The 10,682-nt window shown below is 48.9% G+C and overlaps 1 long non-coding RNA gene across 1 annotated transcript; it reads right to left on the reverse strand.

The window, feature by feature from the left end:
- Positions 1 to 325: 325 nt before the first annotated feature.
- LOC310706411 lies at positions 326 to 10,418 on the reverse strand. The gene is made up of 3 exons (XR_014525850.1): positions 10,072 to 10,418; positions 3,159 to 3,224; positions 326 to 425 (listed from the first exon to the last, which is right to left on the reverse strand). It is a non-coding gene; the product is annotated as an uncharacterized lncRNA (long non-coding RNA).
- Between the last annotated feature and the right edge of the window lie 264 nt (positions 10,419 to 10,682).

The following is a 10,682-nucleotide window of genomic DNA, read 5'->3' on the forward strand; positions in this document are numbered from 1 at the left end:
TCATGGTCCTGCAATGAGTAATAACACCACATGTTAATTGAATTCCCTGCTGTGTGGATTGAACAAGTCCCTTTCTCCTGCTATCAGGGACAGCCTGGTTGATTTATATCAGTTGTATAAGACTAGGCCGAGAATAAGAACCTGTTATTCAAAGGGCCATTTTGCAGTAGTAGTGGAACTAAGTCACCACAAGCAGCCGATTTTTGGTGCGATGCTCCATGACACGAGGAAGATCCCTGTCCCAAGGAGCTGCCCAACTTGTCGATTTCTCTTATTGCCTCCTAGAAAACCTCAACATGTGAGCTGATCCAGGAGATGGCGATCTTAAAGAGAACTGGAAATGGATTGGGACCCTCAGAAGTTGGGTGATCATGCGATAAAAATGCATCTAGACAGGAAAGCACTGCTGCTGACATTCATAAACGCTATGGAGGTTTGTAATAAAAATAAGGATGTAAGATTGCACATTATCCTGGAAATTTAAGTCTATCCACAATAAACATTCTGCTTCATATGGGCAGAGACGGAAATGTATGAATTATTCATATTAGTTATGAATGCATGTAACACCCTAGCCATCAATATGAATTATGTTGCATCATAATTCAGCCATTTTGGGGTGTGGGTGTGCAGTGACACACAAGCTTGCGAAGGCCCCAGGCCATTTCTATTGCACTTTTATTGACACCAGCCACAGTTTGTTTGACCACTCAGTTGTGCTTTCAGGAAAAATATGGACACAGTCCAGTCATAATTTTTTAAAATGATTTTGTGTATTTATAATATTATTATTTAGAAATATTGCTTCTGAACCCAGAAATGGTATAGCTAGACACCATGGCTGCAAAAAGCCAACTGGTGTCCAACTTTATGCCCCAGTGGCTTTGGTGCCAGGTGTCAATCTGAGAGGTGGTTTCAAAACCCTCATGAAAGTTCAGTTTTAAGTGAAAATTTATCCTAATATACACTTTTTTGGATGCAATTTTGCCCAGCACGTTTTTGCAAGCATTTCCCCAAACAGAATGCATTTTTGTATGTTGTTTTCACTAATATATGCATCTTCATGCAGACTTTCCCCTAATATATGCATTTTTGTACGCAGTTCTGGGTTGGAGAAATGCATAGTGCAACATGTGGAGAAGTGGGAATTCTGAAGGACAGCTGCATTTTGGTCTATGTATTGTTGTGGGACGTGCAAATTAGGTAGGTTTTTATTCAAATGAATTTCACCCCATCTCTACTTATGCTCAAGCCAATTTAAATCTGGCCAGGTGGCAATTCTAGGTACATCTGGATATCTATTTTTTTTTAAAAAAAGAAAGGCAGGGTGAGTAGCTTAACATTGTGTCTTACCTGTATTTTTTTTAGAAACAAATTCTCTTCTATTAAAAATAGTAGAACTAATTTAGTAGCATGTTCAAATAGGGATAATAAAAAAAAATTCTGTAAGGAAGAGAAAATCTTTTGGGGCCCAATTACTGTTAATTTGTAATCCTGGAGGTCAAGTGCCTGATTAAATATTAACATAGGAGAAAGGTCACTGTCTTTTGCGATTCTCTCTGCCCTGTTTCAGTATTCCATCAGATACAAAGAGCTCTTTCAGTGTGCATTTCACGAGAGAAGAATTGTTTTGCTTGAGCCTAATCAAGGCCTGCCTTATGGTTTTCATCTTCAAAAACGAAAACCAGTCACTTGTGGTGTCATATCCATGGACGTTTTCATGGATTGGCTGGAAGCAGAGACTGGTGGGAGGCACCAACTGGGGAACCCGCATGGGAAGAAGGCTCAGAGCCAGAGGGTGGGTGGTGGGATGATGACGAGTGGTCAGAGGGAGAAGAGCAAGCAGACTGGGCGGAGGAGTTGTCAGAAGGTGAAGAGGTAACAGGGTTTAAGGAGCAGGTGGAGTCTGTGGCAGAGAGAAGTGCAGAAGCAGACACAGAAGCAGAGGCTGGACAGCAGGAAGACCAAGAGGCAGAGATGAGGCAGGCTGGTGAAGAGGCCAGGGGGTCTCCCCCTCCTGTTGAGACTAGCTCCTCTCCCCCTGGTCTCCCAGAATAAGAAGAGGTATGAAGAGGGCAGAGCAAAGACAGACAAAGTGTCGAAGTCTCGGCTTGCTTGGGAAGGACCTGAGGTAGGAGGAGACTTAGGGTACTGTGGGAAGGTGGGGACCTTCAGTTCTTGCAAATGCCTCATTGGGGCTAGACCTACTGGGAAGAGTTGCCACACTCACTAGGCCTGGCTTCCTGAGCTGTTTTGATTCTTTGAATAAAGATAGTTAACTTCACTGGCACCATGTGAGTTATTGCTGACCTGCTCCTGACACCCACCCTGACCAAGGTCAATGCATCTAGTGGGTTGGTTCCTTTAAATGTTTGGATCATCAACCAGCAGGTGATACTGAGAAGCATCCAACGCCCAGTTCAGTTTCATAAGCTTCTTTTTGGGAATCAGATTCCCATAGCTGCCTTTGGCATTCTTGACAGCAGTTGACCAACGCTGGCCGTAGGATGGCTACATCTGACTGCAAGCTCAGATTTTGGGGGACAGGCCACAGCTCAGCTGCAGAGCACATCTCAGGTTTAAGTCATGGCATTTCAAGCTAAAAGAAAAGGGGCAGACTGCTTCTACCACCACCACCACTCATTATTGATGGTGTTATTAGTCTAGTGAAGGAAGCAGACATTTCCAGTCCTGAGGCAGCTTGGGAAGTGATTTTTTTTATCAGAACCATGACAGGGGAAAGAGAGTTAAATCCTGCTCCCTGTGTCCCAGAGCCCCACACTCTCTCTCTTTTGCCCTGCCCCAACAGCTGTTGCTTAAAGAACAAAAATCAGGCTTGTTCAATGTTGACATGTGTTTAGCATCACATCTAGTTCGGCCTTAATTTATTTAAACGAGCTGCATAAATCCCAACATGTTTCAGGCAAATAGCTCTCGATTAGCAAATAGAAGAGCAGATAGAGGCTACCTTTGTAAGAAGAAGAAGAAGAAGAAGAAGAAGAAGAGGAGGAGGAGGAGGAGGAGGAGGAGGAGGAGGAAGGTCTTAACAATTAAGCATTTCCCCCCTTGAAATAAACGCACACAATGAACACTGAGCAACACTTCAATGGCACATGAATAGGAATGCATTACCGTGGTATGAAGTGAATGATACTTACACCTGAGTAAGGGTATGTAAATATAGGCTTGCAGCCCAAAACATGCAAATGAACATACCAATAATTCTGCAGAGAAAACAAAATGTAGAAATATGTACAGGGATCAGAATATATTTCTTCAAAACATAAGGAAAAACAGAAAACAAATCTCCTATGGTACAAAATGTAACTTAGGAACTTAGGCAACAAACATACATAATCAAACCACGAAGGCTCTGTGAACAACAACAACAAAACATTTAACCCTCAAATAAGCAAGGACTGGAACAGCTTTCCAAACTCCTCACCGATCAATAAAAAAAACAGGATTCCTGGCATAGTTTCATATCAAAAGGCTTGTCTAACTGGGAATGCTTGTATAACTTAGGCCCCAAATCTCTGAAAGACTGCCTCCTTCCCAACAGACCCTGTCAGGTTTTAAGATCATCAGGGCAGACCCTCTTGGTAGCTCCACTGCCCTCAGAAGCTAGGAAAGTTGGGGGGTCGGGGAGAGGGAAATCTCTGTGGCAGCCCCCAAGTTGTGGAATCCCCTCTCCGCAGAGGCGTGTCTGGCACCTTCATAATACAGCTCTTGAAATCTGTTGGAGATGCACTTCATTGCTTTGGCTTGGACGCCTGAGATGTGCTTTTGGGACCCACCCTATTCCTGTGATTTGATTATTTTTCATGTTGAATTTAAGATTGTTGCAACTCTCCCTGTTACCTCCTGGCAAAGGGTGGGTAATAAATTTAACAACAGCAGCAGCAAAGAGCATAATCATAGTTATACCCTCCATGTGAAGAGGTGGCAGGGCTACATGCTAAGTGCCTTATGGGCTGAGAAAGTTCCAAAGTACGTAGGAAACTGTGCTCCAAATGCAGCATTTTACACAAGCTTCTTGGCAGAGAGCTCTATTGGGTATTAAAACCTGTGGTCCTCTCAGACCCAAATCAAGGAGTGGTGTGCGAAAGGCATGTGCCCAGGGCAGCGGGGGGGGGGGGGATCGAAACAGCATAATGTGTGAGAAAGAGAGCATAAAACCTTTATTGCTACATTTTATGGACATTTTTCCTTCTCAGGTCCATTGGCTAATTAAAAGAGGAATTAAAAAATCAATTTGTTTTTAAGGTCTGATCTTATCAGCATTACAGTGGTACCATAGCTGTCAACGTTTCCCTTTTTTAAAGGGAAATTCCCTTATTCTGAATAGGATTCCTCACAAGAAAAGGGAAAAGTTGACAGCTATGCAGCGGCGGGAGGCCCCATTAGCTAAAGTGGTACCTCAGGTTAAGTACAGTTTCAGTTTAAGAACGGACCTCCAGAACAAATTAAGTTCTTAACCCAGGTACCACTGTATTATTATTTTTAAAAAATGTAAACTGCTTAAAAGTTGTGGTGATTAAGCTTTGTACGAATCCAGATAGGTAGATAGGTAAGCAGATGAATTAAGACATATATTGCTCAATAGCCTAGTTGTAAAACAAGCCAAAACAAGAAGAAGAAAAAGGTGGAGCAGTGCCCACGTAGGTACAACCGGAAAGGTATGGTTTATTTCTATTTATTTTCTCGCATTAATTTTCTCCCTTTCTTCTGTCATGGAATCCAAAGGGTGGTTCCCCAGTAGGCCCCCAACCAGGCACTGAACAGACCCAGACACCTATTTAGCTTCAGCAAGCCAGGGAAAGGCTTTTTACTTCTTTATTTTATTAAATTTATATATCGCCCTTCTTCACCAAGAAATCCCAGGGTGATTTGGTAATATTGCTTTGCTAATATGGCGCCCTGAGTGAAGACAAAAGTCGCACCCTCCTTCCAGTATTTCTCATTTTCACAATAATTCATTTTGATACAGTTGCTTTTAAATATTTTCACTAGGTACCTGCATAAATATAGGTATTATTATTGTTAAGTCGTGGGTTGACATAGCAGCCGGCACAGCGATTTCTTCAAGTAGCTCTTTATTAAGGTAAGCTGAAATAGAACTGACACGAACAGCTCAGCCGGCCTGTATTTATAGGCAGCCGGCTGACAACATTGTAACCACAACAGCCCAGAGTTCCCGCCTAAAATAACTGCCGCGGACCTGAGTGAAAACTATCTACAGACCTGAGTGAAAACTATATACAGTATCCCCCTGTTGGCCCAGGGTGAAACTACACTACATAACACCCCTCCCCACCGAGATAAGGCGTTAGTTACAATCGTAATGGTTTCCTTATATACAGCACTACGCGTAATGGTTCAATTAGGCACAAAAGCATATCGGTTACATTTCCCATACTTAGACCAACAGTGATACCTGTCCAACAACATAGTCCTTTAAATAAGTTGGGCGTTTGGAAACTCTGCCAGACCGCCGGGGACTGGTAGCCAAGTCCGGAGGGCCACACAGTTCTCGCTGAGGCTGTGGTGCGACCCTAGGTGGCGTTGGAACCAACTCCCCTGGATCCGCTGCTGTGGGTGGAGCCTCCGCAAGTGGAGTGGTCTGAGTCTGTTCTGAAACGGCTTGGTTCGGCTCCACACTGGCAGTTTGCGAGGGAGGTGTAAGTGGGGCCTCGCCATCTGTACGTGTCTCTTCTGGAGCCGCAAGCGCAGTTGGGGGCACCTCGGTAGTGTCCAAGTCCCCAACCCTGCGCCTAAGCTGGTCTATGTGCCGTCGCCACAAGCGTCCGTCTTCGAGTGCCACCTGGTACGAGCGAGGTCCAGTGACTCCCACTACTGTGGCTGGCACCCAAGGGATGTCCCCCACATAGTTCCGGGCAAAGACCTGGTTTCCTGGGACAAATGACCGTGGTGCGTTGGCACAGCCTGGGGGTTCAGCCACGGCAAAGTCTGGGTGTAGCCGGTCGAGCGGTGACCTGAGGCGGCGGCCCATAAGCAGTTCAGCAGGACTCCTCCCTGTGGCCGCATGAGGGGTGATGTGTTGCACGAACAAGTATTCGGCGACCCGCTCATGCCAGTCTCCCCGGTCCAGGCGCGCCAGTGCCTCTTTTGTCGAGCGCACCATTCTTTCCGCTTGCCCGTTGCTGGATGGATGAAAAGGTGCCGTTAGGGCATGGCGGATGCCCAGTCCTAAAAGATACCGCTCAAACGTGCCTGACGTGAACTGTGGTCCGTTGTCAGAGACAAGGACATCAGGACACCCATGCGTTGCAAACAGGCCTCGCAGCACCCGGATGACAGCTTCGGTGGTGGTGGAGGGCATCAGGGCGACCTCCAGCCATTTGGAATAGGCGTCCACCACTACCATAAAGGTCCGGCCGTGAAAGGGGCCAGCCAGATCGATGTGCACCCTCGACCAGGGTGTCTTTGGCGTCTCCCAGGTGTGTCCCTTAGCTGCCGGTGGTGCAGGCCTCGACTCTTGGCACGCTTGACAGGCGGACACCCAGGCAGTGATGGCATCGTCCATATTAGGCCACCAGACGTAACACCGAGCCAACGCCTTCATTTTGACAATTCCCGGGTGGCCAACGTGCAGAGCCTCCAGGACGCGCTGACGGAGCCCCTGGGGAATCACGACGCGGTCTCCCCACAGCAGACAGCCGCGATGAGCTGAGAGTTCATGTTGTCTGGTTGCGAAGGGCTGGAACTCTGATGCAAAAGGCCCTTGTGGCCACCCCCTCCACACCCAGTTGAGCACCCGGCTGATGGTGCGATCCTGGGCAGAGGCGGAGGCCACAGTGGCAGCCGATACAGGCGCTGCCGGAAGATCCTCAATCAGAAGGAGCGATGAAGCTGGAGCCGGGTCTTCCACAAATGCTGGAAGAGGGCAACGGCTGAGGGCGTCGGCATGGCCCATCGATTTCCCCGGGCGATGGATGAGCCGGTAGTGGTAGGCAGCCAGGAAAACAGTCCATCGCAGCATGCGTGGTGAGAGGACCGGTGGAGTTGGACGATCACCGGCGAGGAGGCCCAGGAGTGGCTTGTGGTCAGTGATGAGGTCAAAAGTCCTGCCATAGAGGTATTCATGGAACCTCTTCACTCCAGCCACAAGTGCCAATGCCTCCTTGTCGAGCTGGCTGTAATTCCGTTCCGTCGGAGATAGTGTCCTGGAAAAGTAGGCGAGCGGTGCTTCTCTTCCATCTGGAAAACGGTGACTAAGGACAGCACCGATGCCAAAAGGTGAGGCGTCGCAGGCAAGGACCAGCGGCCTGGATTCACTGTACTGTACCAGCACACTGTCTGAAGAAAGGAGGGCCTTGACCGCGTTGAAGGCCGCCGTCTCTCGATGACCCCAGGCCCAAGGCGTCTTAGTGCTAAGGAGTCGGTGAAGAGGCTCAGCCACTGTGGCTTTGTGGGGCAGGAACATGTTATAAAAGTTCAGCAGCCCCAGGAATGCCTGCAACTCCGTTTTGTTCTTTGGTGTGGGGGCCTGCTGGATAGCGCGGATCTTGGATGTGGTTGGATGAAGGCCGGAGGCATCGATAAGATAGCCCAGGAACTCTACCTGTGGAACGGCAATCTGGCACTTCTCCCTCTTTACCTTGAGCCCGGCCTCCTGGAACCTGGTCAGCACGGCACGGAGGCGCTCGAACAGCTGCTGGTGTGAGTCTGCAGACACCAAGACGTCATCAAAATATGGTACCACGCCCGGAAGCCCTTGCAGGAGACGCTCCATAAGGCTTTGGAAGATGCCAGGAGCCACACTCACCCCGAACTGCAACCGGCGGCAACGGAATGCCCCCCGGTGGGTGACGATCGTCTGGGCTTCAGCAGTGGCATCATCGACTGGCAGTTGTTGATAGGCTTGGGCAAGGTCCAGCTTAGCGAAGACCTTACCCTCACCCAGGGAATGCAGCAGGTGTTGGACAACAGGAACCGGATAAGCGTGCTGCTGAAGTGCCTTGTTGATCGTGCACTTGTAGTCAGCGCAGATTCTCACCGACCCATCTGGCTTGACAGGCGTGACGATGGGGGTTTCCCACTTTGCGTGGTCAACCGGCTCCAAAACTCCTTGGGCGATCAGTTTGTCCAGTTGTTCGTCCACCTTAGCCTTGAGAGCAAAGGGAACCCGGCGTGGCTTTAGCTTGATGGGGGCGACTTGTGGATCAAGGCTAAAGGAGATGGGCGTACCTGTATATTGGCCCAAGGTGCCGTCAAAAACCTCGGCAAAGTCTTTGACCAGACCCTCAGTCTCTGCGTTAGAGATGCAGTTGATGCCGGAGACTTCCAGGCCGAGGGCATCAAACCAGTCTAGCCCTAGGAGGCTTGGCCGCTGACCTTCGACCACCACCAACCGGAGCAGGCCCGAAAAATCCTTGAAGGCGATCCGGAACCGGCCAACGCCTACCACGGGAATGTCGTTTCCCTGGTAGTCTCTCAGGTGTACGCGGTGAGAGTCGAGTTGCCTTTTGGACACTCTGGGTACCAGTCTTTTGAGGGTGCTCCATGACACGATGGACAGGGCAGACCCGGTGTCGATCTCCATGTCACATGGAGCTCCTTCAATGAGCACTGTGACGTTCAGCTTGCGTCGCGTAGGCGAGTCGGTTTGGCCAATCGTGGTTCCAGACGGGCAGCGGCAGTTGGTGAGAGCGAAACAACTTTCCTTGGCAGACTGGAGTGAAGACTTGGACTTGCGAGTCGATGAAGGGGGGGTGTCAGACGGAGCCGATCGGCAGACCTTAGCAATGTGGCCCCTTCTGGAACACTTCCTACAGATGGCGTCTCTGAATCGACACTTGGCACGGGAATGGTTGCCTCCGCAGCCAGCACATTCCGGTTGGCCCTTGGACTTCTGTTGGAACTTCCTGCGCTCCCGCTTTGTCTGGTGCACGTCATCGTCTTCACTGGAGGATGCCTCATCACTGCTGGCCTCTTCATGATGCACCGGAACTGGCTCCCTAGCAAGACGCGGGCTGCTGGACTTGCGGATCTCCTGGGCGGAGCGTTCAGCAGCTTCTGAGGCCACAGCCTCCTCAATGGCTTTCTGTAGCGTGAGGTCTGGCTTGGCTAGGAGACGCCGTTGCAGATGGATGTCCCGGACCCCGCAGACGATTCGATCCATCAGGGCATCGTCTAAGTCTCGGAACTCACAGTGCATTGCAGCCTGTCGCAGGGCGGTGGTGTAGTTGTTGATTGACTCCCCCTCTGCCTGGTTCCGGTGGTAGAACGCATGGCGGGCAGCAATCTTGGACGGCTTCGGTGCGTAGTGGTTGCGGAGCTTCTCTTGGATCGTGTCCCATGGTGTTGCCTGGACTGCTTCAGGCGCAACCAATGCTCGGGCCGTCTCAAACACCTCAGGCCCACAGAGGCTGAGGAATAGGCCCCGCTTCCGATCCATTGATACTGCTGTCAGCTCGTTGGCTTGGAGGTAGCAGTCGAACCGAGCGAGGTAGGAGTCCCATGATTCAGAGGCTGGCGCAAACGGCGGTAGAGGCACAAGTGAAGCCATGATCCCGATGCCGGCGTGAAGGGCGATGGATGGAACACAGTGCTCCAGCCAGAACAGTCAGCTCTGAATTGGTTCTGCCCAGTGATTTCGCTCAGTGATTTCGCTCTGTGATTCAGCTCAGTTCAGAGGCTGGCCGCATCTGGCTGTGCTCTGATGTCCATCTATCCCACCTTCGTCGCCAGTGTTAAGTCGTGGGTTGACATAGCAGCCGGCACAGCGATTTCTTCAAGTAGCTCTTTATTAAGGTAAGCTGAAATAGAACTGACACGAACAGCTCAGCCGGCCTGTATTTATAGGCAGCCGGCTGACAACATTGTAACCACAACAGCCCAGAGTTCCCGCCTAAAATAACTGCCGCGGACCTGAGTGAAAACTATCTACAGACCTGAGTGAAAACTATATACAGTATCCCCCTGTTGGCCCAGGGTGAAACTACACTACATAACAATTATTATTATTATTATTATTATTATTATTATTATTATTATTATGTGCCCTCTCAGCCTAGCACCCTGTACAGAGTTGTCTTCATACTATACCTTGGTACCCTATTAGATAGGGACTGTTGGTTATGTATCAATCCGTTTACCATTCAACTGATGTCTTACAACAACATTAGCATAGCTCAACGGTAGTATAAAGTAGAATCAAACCCTGGTGATTCCATTTGTTTAAAAAGTTCAGTCAGAACTAGTAGCGAAAAACCTTTTCTGGAGTGCCACCGCCAGTCAGGTGAGTAGACAACTCTGCCTTTAACTAGAAATGAGACAAAGCACCGAGGACAATACGGATATGTTGGGTGCAAATGCTAATCGCACATGTAAACAAGCTCAATGAGACACCTATAGTAAGTTTTGACTCTCTGGTCAGGAAGTCCTCGTCCTTTAACTGCCTCCTCATCCACTTCACCACCAGGTGGCAGTGTAGTAATTACAATCCGCTCTCTTGATTTGTATTCTTGCATCACCATAAAAAAGAGCTCTTTCCCAGACATACCGGGTAGGGCTTATATTCCTGCAGTCCTCTAGGAGGCTGTCCACCAATGATTCATCTGAACTGAATTCTGCTAAATCTGGTCTGTGCATAAATGTTTTGCTTTCTCATTTTTAAAATGAACTGTGAATACATATTTAACATTTAATGATAGGGC

Source organism: Podarcis liolepis (assembly GCF_965112155.1).
Source record: "Podarcis liolepis genome assembly, chromosome: 4".
NCBI classification, from domain to species: Eukaryota; Metazoa; Chordata; class Lepidosauria; order Squamata; family Lacertidae; genus Podarcis; species Podarcis liolepis.